Below are 20,202 nucleotides of genomic sequence, written 5' to 3' on the forward strand. Positions count from 1 at the left end.
ATGATGGAAAAAGGTTGACTAGTCTGACAAATTCCAGTTGTTCCATGTCGATGGCAGGACCCATTGTGCCAAGTGTCCCAACTGTGGGCTGATATTGGAACTTTAATGGTATGGAATGGATTTCTGTAGCACACACACTAGATCTCCTGATACCAGGATCAATATTTAAATGCCACAGTCTGCCTGAAAATTGTTTCCAATGAGATGCATTGCTTCATGTTCAGTGTTTATTCATCTGGCAATTGTTACTACTAGCAGAATAATGCTCCATATCACAAATGATTTCAGGCAACATTCTCTTATTATTGCTCTTTTTGAAACACCAGCAAATTATCTACTTCTTTAACAGAAGCACCTTTTCTTCAATCATAACTAGTATACTTGTAATAGAGAAAATGGGTTAACCTTATACTCTAATTTCAGTGTTATAAGCAAACAAGCATAGAATATACATGCGTTCAAAAATAATAGAAGTAACTAAGTTTTGTCTGATATCTGTATTACACAATATTACAATGGTAGTATTAAATATACAGTAATACCCCGACTTACGCGAACTCGGAGTTACGCGGTTCTTGATTTTTTTCGTTTGGCAACGCTGCCGCCCACTATCTTCAAGGTCGTTTTTCATATGTTATCGGTATACGGTGCGACGGCGGAGAATGAGAGCGAAAGATGAACAAAATTCAACTTTGCTGCTTTTATCTTTTTTTATATCAGTGAAGGGGAAACACATTTCACCATAATAACGTAAAAACCAACACAATTCCAGCTATCGGTATAATCGCAAATGCAATTAGATCGAGTTTACTACCAGTTTATAACAGATTTCACTAGTAGAAATGCAACTGGATTTTTATTGTTTTATGGTAGTAATCCCTAGAAATGTGAGGTGTTAATAGTGTATCTCTGCCTTTATGGTGTTGGTTATTCAGTTGCTACATGCGCGCAGCTTTGTTTATGCGTATCAAGCGTGCCTCCTCGTTTTGTAATTGTGCTTTATTCCCTAAAAATGAGTAAAATACTTAATTAAAAGGTGTGAAAAGGAAGCGTCCTGGTGAAGACACTGCAGATTCAGAGAGAAAAAGAAAAGCAATTAGCGATAAACAGAGGCGGACTGGTCAAAAATTCTTACCCGGGAAAATTTAAAGTGGCCTCATACTATGGTTTATGGCCAAAATCACACTGGCCCACCGGGGTTTCCCCGGTAAGGCTTATGGCCAGTCCGCCTCTGTCGATAGAGAAAAAATCTGAAATTGTGAAACGCTTTGAGCGAAATGAAAGACCATGAGATATTGCACATGCTACAGGCCTAAATGAAGCAACGACGAAAAGCACATGACAATTGCAAACTTGACAGGTTGAAAATTGAAAAGGGCTTAAAAATTTTAGAAAACAGACTCCAACGAAGAACGCGTTATAGCTACAAAGCAAGGAATAAAAAAATTATTAGCTTGCTACGAAGAAATTCTGCGTGAAAAAAGAACGCGCTGTGTCGTCAGACGAATTTGTTAGATTTTATGAAGCCATCGACATCGAAATAACTTTTTTACGTAAGTCATTTGTTTTTTTAATACATATTTTGTATTAATATGTATAAAGAACTGCAATTTTATTAATATTTTTCTTCTAAACTAGTGTTTTTGTTAGTCCTTGGTCCCAATTAAGCAAAATTTATATGTACAGTATTTATATGCAAAGTTGTACCCCGACTTACGCGAATTCGACTTACGCGATTTCCGTCGGACCCACCTATAGCGTAACTTCGGGGTATTACTGTATATTAAAAAATGGCCACATATTGTATTTCTTTAATTTCAAATAAATTTGATTTTGCCTAGCTACTTTTTTTTTTTTTTTTTTAATGTTGAAATTTCTTGATATCAGTGTAAAAAAATTATCAATCTGGAAATTAAGTCAAATCCACAGCCTTCCTAAAATAAGGCTTCTGTCTGAGTACAGCATAGGTCTGGAAGTGACATTTTAGGATGTGGAACAGATGCAGAGAAGAGTAATGATTAATGAGGAAAAGAAAAGGGTGCCCTTATGAAGAAAAGCTTCGGTTCTGAAAATTGCAGTATCTGGAGATTAGGCACATATGAGGAGATCTAATTGGGGCGTTTAATGTTTTGAATGGATTGAGTAAGCTCAATACTGATGGAATCCTTCCCTTTGCTCAGATTACACACAAGAAAACATAAATTCAAATTGAGGAAGGATGACTGCAGGTTAGATGTGTAGAAATTTGCATTCAGCCAGCAGGTGGTTCATTAATGGAACAATTCCACAACAGCAGGTGGTTCATGAACCCAATCCCACAACAACATATTTTTTTTTTTTTTTTTTTTTTTTTTGATTTGGTAGTTCTTGGCGCATCGGCTTCTGTGGCCATATTGCACCTCCCAAGGTTTTTGCAGTACTTTGATCCAAGCCCGAGGCGAGAATCGAACCCGCGACCTTTGGGTTGCCGAGCAGGTACTTTACCCACTCGGCTAGCCCGGTCGGCACAACAACATATGGAAGACTGTTGTATTCCATATGCTGTTGTGGGATTGAGTACCCCGGTCTACTGATGTTATCTGTCTCACCGAGACCTGGCTCCAGCCACATCAAGAGTCTCTAGTCACTGCTGACGCTACTGGATACAACACCTACTTCAAATCCAGATCTGTAATGAGGGGTGGAGGAGTAGCCTTGTTTGTACGTGACATAGCACTTCAAATCATCTCGGTCGCCTACTCAGATTCAGAGCTTTATGAGGCATTACTTGTCACTTTAAAAGTCCGCACAGTACTCTTAGATATAGCAGTAGTTTACATTCCACCTGTCCCTAGTCTAGAAATGATAAATAATGTAGTAGACTGGCTTCTCATCAAATTACATGTGTCAGCCACCCATATAGTATGTGGAGATTTCAACCTTCCACCACAGCTCAATAACTTGCTGGACACCATGTTAAATAAACTACAGCCATGCTCCATCTCTCTTATCAATAACCAACCTACAAGAGGCGAAAATAGACTTGACCTAATTCTGTCTTCTGGTAAATGTATAATTGATGTACCCCCTGAAACGTTCTTTCCATCAGATCATAGCCCAATTGCAATGCTCATAATGCTACCGTATGTGGACTTCAATGCCAAATAAAAAATTAAGAGCCAGCTTGTCACTTCACCAGCCTTTCTGGACCTAAATAACTGCTTATTTGCTGCCAGCTTTATCCGGTGGGAATGTCTATTCAAATGTGATGCCATATTTGCAACAGCTCTCTTAACCAGTTGGATCAATTCTATTACAGAATTTGCGGCTTCCAAAGTAGTAAGGATATCATCAAAATCGAAAACCTGGTGGAACTTGTTTAAACTAAAGCAAACTCTGCACAGAAAATGGAAACTGTCTAAGGACGCACAAAATAGAATTAACTACTCGAGGGCCAGAGCAATATTTAATAGGGAAAAATCTAGAGCAATCAAACGCTACAATGAAAGAAACACTTGACATGGGGAAGCTACCTTGATGCATACATAAAAGTTACACAAATCAGGGGCTTGACAAAGAAGCGTGGATGGACCACATCTGCAGATTCTCCAGCATATATCACGTCTCATGTTGGGGAGTTTGACTGGGATCAATTAGTTGACAATGAGATGGAGTCTGTTCTTATCACTAAAAAGGCACTAATACAGAGTATTAACTCCCTCAGGGCAACTAAGACAGCTGGAGTTGATGGAGTCCCCCACTTCATGGTAAAGTGTCTCAGCCCTTACCTAATTGAACCACTCCAAGCAATTTATAGCTCTATCTTTGCTTGCCAAGTTTCCCCCCTGAGAACTGGAATAAGTACGCTGTAATTCCAATGCCGAAAATTACAAAGCCTAACCTCATGGGGCACTATAGGCCTATATCTACTGCATCTACCCTGTTAAAAGTACTGGAGAAAGTTCTATTGCCAAAGTTGTCGAATCAGATACTGGCCAGGCAGCCTCAACAAATTCATTATTCAATAACTACAAGATCAACAATTACTAACCTCCTCACAGTTCAAGCCGCGATACTAAATGCTTTCCAAGCCAGAAAGGAAATTGAAATAATTTATGCCGATATAAAAGTAGCCTTCGATAGTCTGGATGTACATGCCTTACTTTATCTGCTCCAACACGCCTTCCAAATAAAAGGAAATCTGCTGAAGTTCCTACAGGCCCTACTTACTTGTCGGTCCATTTATTACCGTACAGAGAGTCAGATCCTCGAACGGCAACTCCATGCAGGAGTTCCACAGGGTGGAGTCTTATCTGGACTCCACTTTACCACCATGATGATCCTGTTCTGCAAGGGTAGGGATGATGTATGTACTTATGCAGACAATATTAAGATCCTAACACCCATCCAACCATCCATTACCAATAGTGCATTGTGTGACCAGATTAATTATAAGCTTCTGAATTTATTTGTGTACTTAGATAAATTTGGCTTGGCCCTAAATCCGCAGAAGACTAATCATGGTGTACTAGCTCAAAAAATTGCCTATGCTCGTACACCTGAAACTTAATGGCAAACCTATCCCAGTTGTTGAGACGCATACAGATCTGGGAGTAACATTTGATACTAAACTTATGTTCAAGTCACATATTGACCTGATTGTAAAGAAAATGAACTACTTACGTTGGGCAACAAAACAGCACCTCTTGCACATGAAACAGACAACAACCGCATGATATTTAAGAACTACAGTGTATTCAGCCATTTTGTATGCCACCGAATTGTGGGCATCAGCCACCCCTACCCACATTAGGAAATATATGTGAGTGAATTCTGGCTGCTGAAGTGGGCAAACCATAACAACTCCTCTAACCGTTTGGTTGTCCCGGAGTATAAACAGAAAATTTATTTATTATTTATTTATAAGCACCATCTCCCTCAACGGTTAAGGACCACGCAGCTCTCTGAACAGCTTAAACTGCAGTGTTTACCATACATCATTGCCTGGAAACAATTAATAACCACAATCAAAATGATGACTGGCACGATATCATCACCATGCTTCTGGCAGCTTTGTGAGTGGCACATCCTGCCATCTGCATTAAGAAGCACCAAATCCTTGAGAATGAAGACCAACAGACTAAAGATGGCCGACAGGTTTATACACGCCAGTCCGTTACAATCAATTCAGTGCCTAACACATATCGGAATTGACCTACTAAGGCTCATAGAAGATCCGAAATATAGGAAACAAACCGCAGTGTGGTTTGCTGAGGCTACTGTTGCCTAGTAGTTGTGTGAATTTCTGTCAAGAACTGTGTGTACACAAGTGAATAGTGTACATCTCACACAAGTTGATTCAGTGGACGTGATGTTAAGATGAACTTTTGTATTACAATTGCCAGGACTCTAGACAGAAATGTAGTGATGAGTAATGCAGTTTATATTTCATCTTTTCGTGTATATTTAACCTTTCTTGTATATTTTAACCATTCTTTTATTTACATTTTATGGTAATCCCCTGACATTTTTTGCCATGAAGGGAATTTGTCACTTACCAATGTACACCTATATTTTATATTTGGTAGGACAAATAAAGATTTATATACCCTGAATAAATTCAAGGAAGTACTAGACAAACTATTCGAGGAGGATGGACAGGTGGGAAGTTTTTTTTTTTTTTTTGGCTGATGCTGTATAAGCTAGCTTTCTTGCATCATTTGCCACTGCTAATACTAAGTCTGAAAATTGTCTGTATTTAATTAATCTCAATTCATTAATAGCAGTCCCTCCTCCATCTAATAAGATTATTGTTGATCCCTAAAATATATATACTTGCACATATATTATACACAGATATATATATGTATAGAGAGAGGGAGACTAAAAGACTTACACAGAGGAATTTCTTCTTCTTCTTTCATGTTGTCTTTCAGTCTTGCCATATCATGTCATTAAAAATATTATTTTAAAGAAAATACTGCTTGTAGAAGAAAAATATTCTCTTGAAAAAATGGACAAACATCTGAAATAATAATAAAAAACATTATGTTAACATACTTGTCACGTTGTGAAAATATTAAATGAAAAGAAAATATTCTGGAGTGAGTTCTGGTTATACATCAGTAGGCTTATTATATACATTTGGCCTAGTTGTTACCAACATAACCGAAATTGGGGTCGTATTAATGTCTGCATTTGGACATGAGTGCTTGTGCTTGCCAAAGTTAATTCTACCTTACTTGTTCCCTTGGTCCTCTTCACTCTATATTCTGTAATTATTTTTCAGTATAGTGTGTGTGTGTGTGTGTGTGTCCAAAAACCAGTTATATTGGGAAAATATATATAATCTAAATACACTGGTAACTGGGCACTTCACATCCACATGTGGCCCTCCTTTCATATGCAAATGTAAAAGCAAGGCCACCTTTCAATTCCATTTTAACTTTACCAAAACTTTGCCTTGGCACCACCACAGCAGGTTAATTTATTCCAATGAGCTACAACACACTGCCAAAAAATAGCTACATGAGATCCAGGCCTCTGTTACTCTTAATTTGTAAATATATACCTCCCTTATTCATTTTACTTACCCTGCACAGGGCCTTATACATACAGCTCGACAGCTATCCCCACTCCTAAACAGGACTGGCCTTAAGCCAATTTAGCCAACTGGGCCCTGCACAGGAAATAAAATCTTCTACTTGTTCTATGTGTACTACTGAATGCAGTGTAGCAAAGATCTTGGAATTTAACAAAATACAATGGCTCTTCAATAAAAGAATGATCATAATTTTTTTATGAACAACTGTACCGCTTACTATATGTTTAAAGATAGACATGATTCAATTATAAAAACCAGCAGTCCTGAAGCTCCAACCACTGCTGTCACCACAGAAACTATAAATATTGCTTCTGTAATCATGAGAGAAGATTGTTGTATAACAGTAAAGCAACTGGCAGAGATGTTGAGAATATCAGTGGGAAGCATACAAGGTATTCTCTATGACCACTTGCATATGAAACGTGTTTGTGCATGATGGGTTCCAAGACTACTCACACCTGAGCAACAGCAAGTTCACATGGCAGTTTGTCAGGAGCTGCAATGGATGGTTATTACAGATGGCAAGGTTCTGCTGCACAAGGTGATAATCGCAGATGAGACATGGCTTCATTTCAACCCAGAGAGTAACCAACAAAGCTCTGTTTGGAAGTCTACATCATTGCCAACACTGAAAAAAAAACAAAATCTGTGGATTCTGTGGGACAGTTATGGTCATCTCTTTTTTTGACATTCAAGGAATGGTTTACCAGCATGTTGTGCCACATCACATGACTATTATTGGACCTTACTACAGACCTGCACTGCACAGTCTGTGGGATCACATTTGCCGCAAACAACCACAGCTGCAAACAGGTGGATGGATGCTGCATCACAACAATATGAGACCTCACATTGCTCATACTGTACTTAGCCAGCATTAATATTAAATGTATTCCTCGTCCATCCTACAGCACTGATCTTGCACCCTGAGGTTTTTTTTGTTTTTTTTTCTGAAGTTAAAGGAGCTGCAAGGAAAATGTTTCTGGTTGTCAGAAAAAGTTACAAAGACATCAGAGGCAATTTTCAAACGCATGTCAAAAAATGGCTTCTACCATGTTTTTGAAGAATGGCTGAAACGTTGGAGTAATTGCATTTCATCAAATGGGGACTACTTTAAAAAGGACCATCAAAATATGTATGACTAATAAAGGTATGCTGTGAACAAAAAATTATGATCATTCTTTATTGAGCCCTCATAATAAGAGAATTTGCAGTGAGAAAAGCAAGAAAGAGTATGCTTTCAGTATAAATAGAAACAACTGTTAAACTAAAAGACATGGCTCTTGTCTTCTTGCATTTATGCAAAAAGACAAGAGCCATGATTATGTACAAATCTACACATGTTTAACAGTAATGGTCTATTGCAAAATAGTCCTTTGTCACACACATTCAATTTGTGCAATTTCTGTCATATGAAAAATATGACACAAATTGCATACATTCTTTTAATAATAATAATAAGAGCGGTCGGTTTGAAAAGTTGGAGACAGTCTCCCATGGAAAAGAGTGGAAAGAGTGTATGAGAGTGAAAAGAGTATCTCCAGTATGGCTACCACAACTGAAGGGCAAGGCCATCTGGGCCAACCAAGTGGAAGTGCTTCATGTGCAACTGCACTAGTAACCACCCAGGAGGGAAGAAGAAGCCAACACATGGAGGATCAAAATGAATATGTTCATCATGCGAGCAAATGTACAGGAGGTAAAGTGCCTGCCTGGCAACCCAAAGGTGGCGGGTTCGATTCCCGCCTCAAGCTTGGATCAGAGTACTGCAAAAACCTTGGGAGGTGCATTATGGCCACAGAAGACTATGTGCCAACAACTACCACAAAAAAAAAAAAAAAAAAAAAAAAAAATGTACAGGATAAAACTACACATTAAGTTGGTTGGAATGATTCCTCGACTGTTCAGGTTACCGAAAGGCAAATAGCAGACCAGAGACAGACCATCACCAAGAAGAACCTGACAGCTCATGCAATCTTGGAAAAAATTAAGCAGGATGTGAGTGATCAACTACAAGCAACAACAAATATAGACCCAACAGAACCAAAACTGGAGGAGGAACAGCAAGTGCATGACCTACTACCTGGAGTAGCTGAAGTTGTTGTTATTTGGTTTTTAGGAGCATTAGCAACTAAGGCCATATTGCTCAGGGGATATGTGGTGGTCATTCCCTGACCTTTCCGCATCCTCCGTATTTGGTGGTCATGGACTCAAACCCCGGTCTAATCAAGAAGCGTGTGCTACACACTGCTGTTCCTGCTCACCTGGCTACGGAGGCGCCATAGCTGAAGTGGAAACAGACGAGATTGCAATATCCAGAATAGAAGAGTGGAAGAAGGCCCTAGCAGAAGTTGAGGGAATGGACCGCACAAAGACCCACACCATACCATAGCAGAAAATGACAGAATCCTGGGGCAAGTCACAGACCACCTCAAAAAGCAAATAACACCAGATTATCTCAACAACAATGAAGAAACACTAGAAACCATCTGCACAGCCATTTACTGTGCTGCTGTAGCAGCCACCAGGGTTAACTGGAGAGAAACTAGAGACCAACATAACACAAAATGCAAACACAAGGAACCACCAGCCTCGGAAAGAAGGCTACAGCAGAAGACAAGAGATAAGAGTGAAGGTAGGCCAACTAACCTAATAGAAATGGGGCAACAGAAGTAAGAAGTTGATCAGAAAAGTGAAGGCCATCCTCAAGAAAGACAACATCCACAACAAACACGAGAACATAATCAGAGGATTGAAGAATACCTTGACACCTTCAAGCAGAAACTCCTAGTACTTGGCAAGAGACTTTGCCATTACAAGGAGAGAGCCAGAAGAAAACAGACAACAGGACATTTGATGAAAATCAGAGAGCCTTCTACAGGACAATCAGACAAGAGGAGAAGGAAGGCAATATATCCCCCCCCCCCACCAACCAGAAGGTGCTCCAAGAGTTCAGGGGGAAATCTGTGGAGCAGTGAAGTTAGCCATAATAGCCGTGCACCCTGGATATATCTAGAAAGGAAAAAAAAAAAAAAAAAAAAACCAAGAATGTACATGAGATGACAGAATGAGAGATTCGGGACGAAGATGTACAACAGTCAATCAGTAAGTCCTACAACTGGCGAACCCCAGGAATGATAACATCTACAACTACTGGTATGAGAAGTTCAGCTGCACAGGCACAGTGGAGCACTTCACCCAGATAATAATGCACCCTGACACAATCTTAGTCTGACTCAAGGAATCACCTACCTGAAGGCCAAGGACACCACAAACCAGGCAATGTACAGACCAATCACCTGTCTTCCAACAATATACAAGATCCTGCATAACTAAGGTGATATCAGACCACTCTGAGAGCCAGAACATTATAGCCAATAAGCACATCTGCTTATTGGCCATAATGTTCATCCTCTACTAGGGTCAATAAACACATCTGCTTATTGGCCCTAGTAGAGGATGCAAGGAGCAATTGACAATTGCTGCTGCAGTTATGGAACAAGCCTACAACAAGCACCGTATCCAGTACATGGCCTATATAGACTACCACAAAGCTTTTGAATTTATGCCCCATAGCTGGCTGACAGAACACAATCCATGGCAAAGAACACAATCCACTGAAGATATACAAAGTCAACCTGACACTGGCATGCTTCTCAGAAGCAATCATGGCAAAATGGAGGACCACCATCAAGGTCGAGAACATCAGGCCAGATCAATACCCATCAGAAGAGGAATCTTCTAGGGAGATGCCCTGAGCACACCATGGTTCAGTCTAGAACTCAACGCACTGTCTACCAGGCTCAATAACAGCAAGCATGGATATACCCTAAATGAAGGGAGGAAGAATCTGTACACCCTCTCTCACTTGATGTACATGGATGACATCAAACTCTATGCCGCAAATGAGAATCAACTCCAACAACTACTCCAGATCACCGAAGAGTTCAACACTGACAACAAGGTGCAATTTGGCCTAGACAAATGCAAGACCCATCCATGGACTGTATCAGGGTCATCCTGTGAGACAAAATTACCAGCTGAAGACCGGTGGAGAGATTTAAGCCATGACAGCGGGAGACATATAAATATCTGGGGATGATGCAGGCCACCAGATAGAATACAAGGAGGTCAAGGCCTGCTTCAATGAGAAATACCTTCAGAGACTGAGAAGAGTGCTAAAGTCAAAGCTGAATGGTGGGACCAGTGCTAAGGTACTCCCTCGGGATCGTATATTGGACCAACACTGGACTGGAAGAGATTATGAGATCGACCAGGATAATAAAGACTAAGAGCCACCAACACTACCCAAAGTTGGCCATCGAGAGACTAACAATAGCCCATAGAGAAGGAGGGAGGATACTGACTGACCTCATTGAACAAGAGAAGGTGATTAAGAACCTGTAGGATTACTTCCAAAAAACACAGCACTATAAAAAGTCATAAGAAAGAAAGACAAACGGGACACAACACTCAACCTCAACAAGGACAACACCCTTACACAGACAGAAGAAACAAAGACAGAAAGATTCACAAAGAACACAATCCACGGCAAACATTACAATGATCTCCATAAAGACTACATAAATAAGATGGCTTCCAACGCTTGGCTGACAAACAGAAGGCTCGTCACTGAGACCAAAGGATTCATGCTCACCATCCAAGACCAGGTAATCAACACTAGGAACTACAGGAAATAGATTACCAAGGGCCCTGGAGTAAAAGATGACACACATCAATGATGCTACCTGGCCCCAGAAACAACCTAGCACATCACTGCAGGATGCAGTGTGATCACCCAGATGGAGTACACTTACAAACATGACCAGGTGGCCAGGATAATATATCAGAAACTAGTGCCAAAAATACCATCTGATCAAAGAAAGCTTACCATATTACAGGCACTAACCTCAGGCTGTACTAGTGAGCTCTACTCGCACATTATACTGGGACCATGCCACCATAACAGCAAGATGATCCTGCACAGCAGACCAGACATAACCCTCATTGACAAGAAGGAAATGGCTACCTACCTGATTGACATAGCAGTGCTGACCAGCACCTCCAGAAAACATTAGGAAGAGAACAGGTGGTACTCAAACTTAAGAGAGCAAGTCAAAGATATGTGGTATATGGAACAAGCAATGACCATCCTGATCATTATGTCAACCATCAGATGGTGCCAAAGAGCTTCCATAAGAACCTAGCAACAATAGGCCTGCCAGAGGAAGCTTATGTGGAACTCCAGAAAGCCACAATCCTGAACAACTGTAGGATAGTAAGACAGTTCCCTGACCAACAGTATAATAGTAATCGGACACAACCAACAACCCCATGCACTTGGTACCAGTTCCTGTTGTGGAACTGGTACCAAGAAAAAGTTTTAAACAATAATAATAAAATAAAATATGTGCATACTACAAGGCTTTGCAAAACTGCCCTAAATAAGGCCCTGCACTTCTTATGGCCAATTCTGCTCTTAAGAAGCCTTTTTGCCAATGCTTTGCAGTCCACACCTAAATATTCCTCACAGGAATAATTAGAGCTCCTGCCAATCTGGTTATTTTTCTATGTACCACTTTTAAAAGTACCTTTTTTTTTGGTGAGGCCTCCAAACCTGAATACAATAATGCACAAAACATTCATGTGGAACTATATCAAAAGCCTTTCTAAATCTAAAAATAAATTATATCCAAGTTGTTCTCTGCATCTAATTCCTTTGTGTTCACCTATTACGCTAACCATCTCGAGCAAGCTCTCTTAGACAATGTCATGTACCACACACGATTGCATCACCTTAATGGCAGTATAAATACAGTTAGGAGCAGATTAAGATCGGTTGAGGCCCCGGGCGCAGAAGAAAATATTGGGTCCCTTAAAAAAAAAGAGAGAGACAGGGAAAATAAAAATACATGTTAACCAATTTTTTAAATAAATAAAAAAATATTATGTACTATTAATGTTTTATTTCCAATAAAATTTGAATATAATATATGTATAATATAATTAATAATAGCATAATAATAATCACAAAGTTTTGAACTAATAGTTGAACATATTAGTTCAACTAATTTGTTGCGGTTTTGCGTGGGCCCTTCAGAAGTCGGGGCCCAGGGCGCGCGCCCGCCGTTAAATCCGCCTCTGAATACAGTGCACATGCCACAAGCCCAGTATTCTGTGCTATTGCAATGGCTAAGTTTTTACAATTAAAAAGACAGAGGAAAAGCGTTGCTGCTGTATTGAATGCAGAGGAGCACATGAAATAGTGTGCAGATTCTGCACATGAAATAGCTAAAAGAAGTCACTGTATTAAGTCAACAGTGACACATTTATTATTAAAATTATCAGAAACTGGCAGTCTAAACCAGGGCCGAGTTAACGCTTTGACTGGGGGGGGGGTCACGGAAAAGGGGCCTCATTTTCAGTGTAAATGAATAATAATGTAGTGATAAAAATTTCTGATAATAATAATAAACCAAGAAAACAAGTAATATAAAAGCATTCTTAAACTTAACTTGTTAAGTGTTTAAATTTTATTCTTATACCTTTTTATCGTAAAATAAACAAGTTAAAAGTTTCTATTAAAATTGTTTTTATCATTATTTTTCAAGTCAAAAAACAAAACATTTTTGATCTCTTACTTTACATTTTTATCAAGGAATTATTATTCACAATATAAATATAAAAACCTATGTAGTATTTGTATTTATACGTATATGTGTAATATACACACACACAATAGATTTGATAAGTGTATGAGTAAGGGTGTGACCTATCAGGTGTAGTTATAATGGAAAAAATTATATAAAAATGTCTGAAATTTCATTACAATGAAATTTCAGACAATTTTTATTTTTTTCCAGTGCTGACCTGTCAGGTGTAGGAATGGAAAAAAACATTCATACACTTATCAAATCTATTTATCTATATTTCATTATGGTTGCTAGGTATTTCTGCTATTACTAGCAGTGTTCTAGATCTATAATCCAGCACAATATATTATTAATTTTTTTGTTCTTTTTTAGCCGTTGTGATTCTTCACTACAACTTATTAGTATTATTAATTATATATATATATATATATATAAAAGGGGCCTCAAATTTAAATATGGCCAGAGGCCTATTTCATCCTTAATCCAGCCCTGGTCTAAACAGAAAGAAAGGAAGTGGATGGCCATGAATATCACAAATTTCTGGTCCATTTGTGTGTCTGAAACATAAGGTCCTCGTTGACAGATCTCAAAACAGCATGGGAGGGGGATACAGGAATAAAGGCATCTACATATTGCTACAGTATGTAGATGCCTTTTCTCATTGGGATTAGTAGCACACACACACATTGCCCAAGGAAAAAAGCCAATTTAGATGCAAAAAATGAAAGCCCAACATCTAAAGTGAGGAAAAGAGCATGCTGGATGGTCTGAGGATCAGTGGAAATACATTATTTTCTTTGATGAATCAAAATTCAACTTGCATGGTTCGGACGGCCAGCAGACTGTTAATTGAAGAAAAGATAAATTTCATCCTGACTGTATCATCACCATAGTGAAACACTGCATTTCAAATAATATGGGTCTATATTTCACATACAGGAGTTAAACATCTTGAATTTGTGAAAGATACAGTGAATGTTGAGGTGTACAAGGTTATTCTTGAGGCAAAATTACTTCCCACAATTAGGGATCACTGTGGGGATATTGCCAATTGCATTTTTCAGGATGACTCTGTTCAATGTCATAGAGCAAAAACCATAAGTACTATTTCATAAAATTAGCATAAGTTTATAATAAAACAGGCCTACGTGCTCTGGATTCATAATGCGAAAATTTATTTTTATTTTGTTACACAGAGCATTAAAAACTACGATAAATGAATTAGCTTTCGGCTGGGTGGCAGCCTTCATCAGATTAAAATACTTTGAATGGCAGTTGGAATAGAGATGCACTGCCAGGATGGTGCGTGAGGCACGTGGTTAATTGTTTGTTGATGTTTGTGGCTGTGACGTATGGTGGTGACGTGGCCAGCGTTTGTCTATGGACAGAATTACTGCTTCTGTGATGGGGTTAAGTTGACAACCACTGTTCCTGTTCAACGAGGTATCCGAGCATTTTATATTTAACGATTCCAACCAGGTGCGCCTTAGGTAATGGTGGGACTTGTCCACAACCATTACCTAAGGTTGTGGATGCGATAGACCAGAGTGGTTTGGTCTATCGCATCTCTTGCCGTGACTGCACGAGTTGCTACTTCGGAGAGACTGGACGTCGACTCGAGAAACGCCTCTCAGAACATAAAAGGGCGATCCGTTTGGTGGATGTAGAACACTCAGCTATTGCCGAGCATGTCTGGACAACCCACCATGACATCGACCCACACCGCGATGTCGTGGTTGTGGACAAGTCCCACCATTACCTAAGGCGCACCTGGTTGGAATCGTTAAATATAAAATGCTCGGATACCTCGTTGAACAGGAACAGTGGTTGTCAACTTAACCCCATCACAGAAGCAGTAATTCTGTCCATAGACAAACGCTGGCCACGTCACCACCATACGTCACAGCCACAAACATCAACAAACAATTAACCACGTGCCTCACGCACCATCCTGGCAGTGCATCTCTATTCCAACTGCCATTCAAAGTATTTTAATCTGATGAAGGCTGCCACCCAGCCGAAAGCTAATTCATTTATCGTAGTTTTTAATGCTCTGTGTAACAAAATAAAAATAAATTTTCGCATTTTTTAGCATAAGTTTTAAATTTATGAAATGTCACATTCTTGCTTAAACAAATGTAATTTATTTCACTCTCTTTACTGTGCACAGCTGCAAAAATAGTTGAAGGATAAATCAATTTGTACAATAACATGGCCTGGGAACAGTCCAGATCTCAATCCAATTGAAAATTGTTGGAACAAAATGGGTGTTTCAGTAATGCAAAAGAAACCAAAAACACTTAGACAGTTATAGGAGACACTGATCTGAGATCATGTTCATGATCTCAGATCATGAGATTTCCCAGGAATACAGTCAGATTCCTGGGAAATCTGAGGAATCTGAGATTTCCCAGAACCTTATCCAATTGATGCCACAACATGCAGCAGTTATCAAAGCAAGGGATGGGCCAATGAAATATTACTGTGCATTTTGTGTTTTTATAGCTCCTTTTATAGAATTTTTGTTATTATATGAACCATAAGTTAAATGCTATTATTTTGGAGAAAAGTTTTTATTTCATTGTATATTTACCCATAAGACATAAAAGTAACTTTTTCTGCAATTTACAGTTTCATATGTGCACTATTATTACTTATGTTATTTTAGCTATTTCTAAAAGATCAGCTGCCAGTATAAAGACAAAACACTTAAAAATTGAGGTGATGCAATATTTTAAGCACTATTGTACCTTACCAAATTGGTCAAACAAATTTTCCTTTATCAAAACTACTTTGTGACTCATAACATTATTATCAAGGTTTAGGTTATCAAATTTAGTTTATTAATTAATTCTAGGAAAGTTGATTTAATAATGGCAAAATTGAAATTTTTAAAAGTTTCAATTTTGAAACTACCAGAACATTACAAAAATACCAGAACATTAAAAATTGAAATTTTTAATGTTCTGGTATTATATTGGTGAATAAAAATTCAATATGGCCAATATTTTCCTAATGCAACTCACTGCTGTTTACTTGAGCTTCTTAACTAAAGTTTTCCATGTTAACATCTTTTTTTTTTTTTTTTTTTGTTCTATAGCTCAGCACTCTACCAAAAATAAATGACACTGAAATTTTAACACAAGAATATCAAGTATTGCATTAAATTTGATGGTCAACTCTTTTTCTTATTGTACTGTAAATAAAATATTGTATTTCCAATATAATAACTGGAATATTGACTGGTATATGGAACATGGGCATTCTTTATACATGAATGTCAATGTTTCCCTCACCTTCCTGCCATCTGCCACTCATTTGGAAAGTTAATCAATTCAATTCACGTTGATGACTGGAGAAATTTTGAAGTTATCTTCAGTCAAGGCTGAAGCCCAGGGGCTGGCAACCTTTCCACTATATGAGCTACTTTAAAAATAAAAAAGATCTCAAGATCAAACCTATCAAAATTTTTTTATAAGTGTATTTCTATTTTAAATAAAACATTCTAGTTGCAGAATAATTATAATTTTTTATTATAAAAAATCCATTAGGTAGATAAAAATTTAGAAGTAAATTGGATAGATAATTAATGAGATTTCTAGCAATGGTGTACTCTAGAAAATTATATTTTTATTTCAGTGTGTAGTAATAAACTATAATACACTTTGTGATCAACCATTTTTCAACGCCTGCCATAGATGAACTCAGGTGGAAGGAGTAGGGTTCCCCATGAATTAATTCAGGTTCTTCAGTCTACACAACATGCAAACTGGCTTATGAACAAACTTCTGCAGACAAATGCACAATACAGATATAAGCAACAAGCATCATTCCATTCCTAGCCCTCACGGGTAGCACAGCAGTTGATTGCAATTGCAACTGTTCCACACCTGTGGAAAAAGTCTAGACTCAAACCCTAATGGGAAAAAAAACTTTATGGGCTTTTTTCACACTGACTGACTGTGTGGCCGAGTTGGCAGGTCTTTGCCAATGATGGTTGGTGCCGCCCCCCCCCCCAAAAAAAAAACTCTAATTTTTTTCATCCAGATCAGGTGAACTAACCAAAGAACACACATGCTAGTAGAGGCACAAGACTGTCATTGCATGAACTTTGGTTTGGGAAAATTCATTTGGTTTGGCAAAAAAAAAAACAAACAACAAGGAGATAATAAAATACAAATTACATGTTTTCCTCCTCACACAGGTGACCTTTGAATTTATTCAAACTGTCAGCCTCAACTACCTATGAGGACAACTTGTTTTGGTAATCAATGACTCTAAAATAAAACTTCCTACAGTATAATCTCAACCCCTGTAATTTGAATTTATGGCCCCTAGTTCTGGAATTATTTATAACAGTGAAAATTCCACCTTCATTCATTTTACTAATAAATTTCAGAGCCTTATAAACATCAATCAGGTCACCTCTAAGGTGCCTGGTTGCCAAGCTCTACAGTCCACATAATCAGTCTTCCTTATATGGTTGTCCTTTCAATGATCCCACCATTCGAGTTTGCCCATCTTTGGACCATTTCAAGAAGCTCAATGTCTTTTTTCAGATCAGATATCCAATACCCGAAACAGTATTCCAAATGTGATCTTACAATTGTCTTATACAGTGAGATTATGACCTCCCTATCTCTAAAGAATAATGTTCAATAAATCATTGATAGGACACCATGGGCTTTACTGGCTGCCTGTCTACACTGTTCAGAAAACTTCATATCTGCCCATATCGTACCTCCCAGTTCCCTTTCCTCCTCCACTGTTTTTAATTGAACTCCACAGGTGGGGTTTAATTAAAAACCAACAGACCTGTGAGTTTAACTTCTGTTCTGGGGAAAGAAAGCAATCACTAGTTAAAGAAGCAATGCAGAATCATCTAGACAAAACTGCAGGTATAATTCAGACACAGCATGGGTTTGTTAAGGGGAAATCTTGCCTGACCAATTTCACTGGATACTATGATATGGTCACAAAGGAACTGGATGCAAAAAATAATATTGATATCATATACTGTACTTGGATTTGATACTATTACACATAGAATGATTGGTGAGAGGAAGTACAGAGAAGGGCAACAAGATTAGTGAGAGGAACAGATGTTCCTCTCACTAATCTTGCAGCCCTTCTCTGTACTCATTCTAGCAACTCTACTTCCTTCCTAAAATGAGGTTTCCAGACCTGTACACAGTACTCAAGGTGTGGCCTGACCATTGACTTATACAAAGGGATAATCGCCCCTTCTCTCTGCTAGCAAAATTCTTATATATATCATCGACAAAACTCCATGACCTGCTCTGGCAGCCTGTCTGCACTTCTCAGAGAAATTGATATCTGACTGCACAATTACCTAGGTCTTTTTCATTCTCCACCTCCCTGAGTGCAGTACCACACAGTTGGTATGTTTCTCCTGGGTTACTGCTACCCATATGGAGTACTTTGCATTTGTCAATTTTAAACTTTATTTGCTACTTCTCAGCCCATCTGCCTAACTTTTCTAGATCCTGTTCCAGTAGCATACTGTCTTTACTGTCATTAACAACCCCGCCAAACTTTGTATCATCTGTAAACTTGGATAATAAGCCTGATATACCTTCATCAATATCATTAATAAATACACAAAACAACAATGGGCCCAGCACTGAACCCTGGGGGACTCCGCTAATAATATTAGTCCATGAAGAGCATTGTCTATTTATTACCACTCTCTGCCATCTCCCACTCAACCATCCCTTTATCCATTGCAGCAATTTGCCTCTAATGCCATACCGCTCCAATTTGTACAGCAGTCTTCCATGTGCAACAGTATCAAAAGCTTTCCTGAAATTCAAGTATATGATATCAGAATTATTTTTTGCATCCAGTTCCTTTGTGACCACATCATAGTATCCAATCAAATTAGCCAAGTATTAAATATTATCCAATCAAATTAGTAAGACAAGACTTCCCCTTAACAAACCCATGTTGTGTGTGTGTGAGCTATTACTGCTGTCTTGTCTAGATGATGCTGTATCACCTCTTTAACCAGTGACTCCATTATTTTCCTTGGAACAGAAGTTAAACTAACAGATCTATAATTATTTGTGTCACCTTTTGTGAACTGGAAATACATTTGCACATCTCCAGTCCATGGGGACCTCCACTGACTCTAAGAATGCTCTCATAATTATGACTAAGGGTTTGCTTACTTCCCTTGCAGCCTCCTTCACATTATAACTGGATAGATTCCATCTGCCCTAGGTGCCTTTTTTATGTTTAACTTCAACAGTTTCTCCTCCACTTTGCTCTGAGTTATTACAAAATTACTTAGCTCCCTGTTCGAGTTTGATAAACTTCTGGTTTGTTATTGTTATTTGGTTTTAGGAGCATTAGCAACTAAGGCCATATTGCTCAGGGGATATGCGGTGGTCATTCCCTGACCTTTCCGCATCCTCCATATTTGGCGGTCACGAGCTCGAACACCGGTCTAATCAAGAAGCGTGTGCTACGCACTGCTGCTCCTGCCCACCTGGCTACAGAGGCACCTAATATAAACTTCTGGCATTCCCCTCCTTGAATAATTCCTTATGCGTGAATGTAGATGCAAAATACTCATTCAGTTTATCAGATACTTGAGCAGAATCATCAATAGTCGAACCATCTATGTTAAGTGGACCAATCTCATTCATCTCCTTCCTTCTAGAGTTTACATAAGTAAAGAACTCTTTGCTGTTTTTCTTTACGTCCTTTGCCAAAAATTTCTCATAATCTGCCTTCACCAGCCTAACCTTCTTTGTGACTTGATTACAGACTAGCTTATACTTGCCATAGGCTTCTGTGTCGCCTGATAATTTATATGCATCCCATGCATTTTTTTCTCTGATACAAGCCTCATTAATTCATTCGACATCCATTGAGGCCTGAACCTTGAACAGTATTTCTTAATTGGTATGAAAAGCCTAGTAGCCTCCAAGATTAAGTCCC

This window comes from Mastigoproctus giganteus, chromosome 5, assembly GCF_048544385.1.
Source record: "Mastigoproctus giganteus isolate SK-2022 chromosome 5, ASM4854438v1, whole genome shotgun sequence".
NCBI lineage: Eukaryota > Metazoa > Arthropoda > Arachnida > Uropygi > Thelyphonidae > Mastigoproctus > Mastigoproctus giganteus.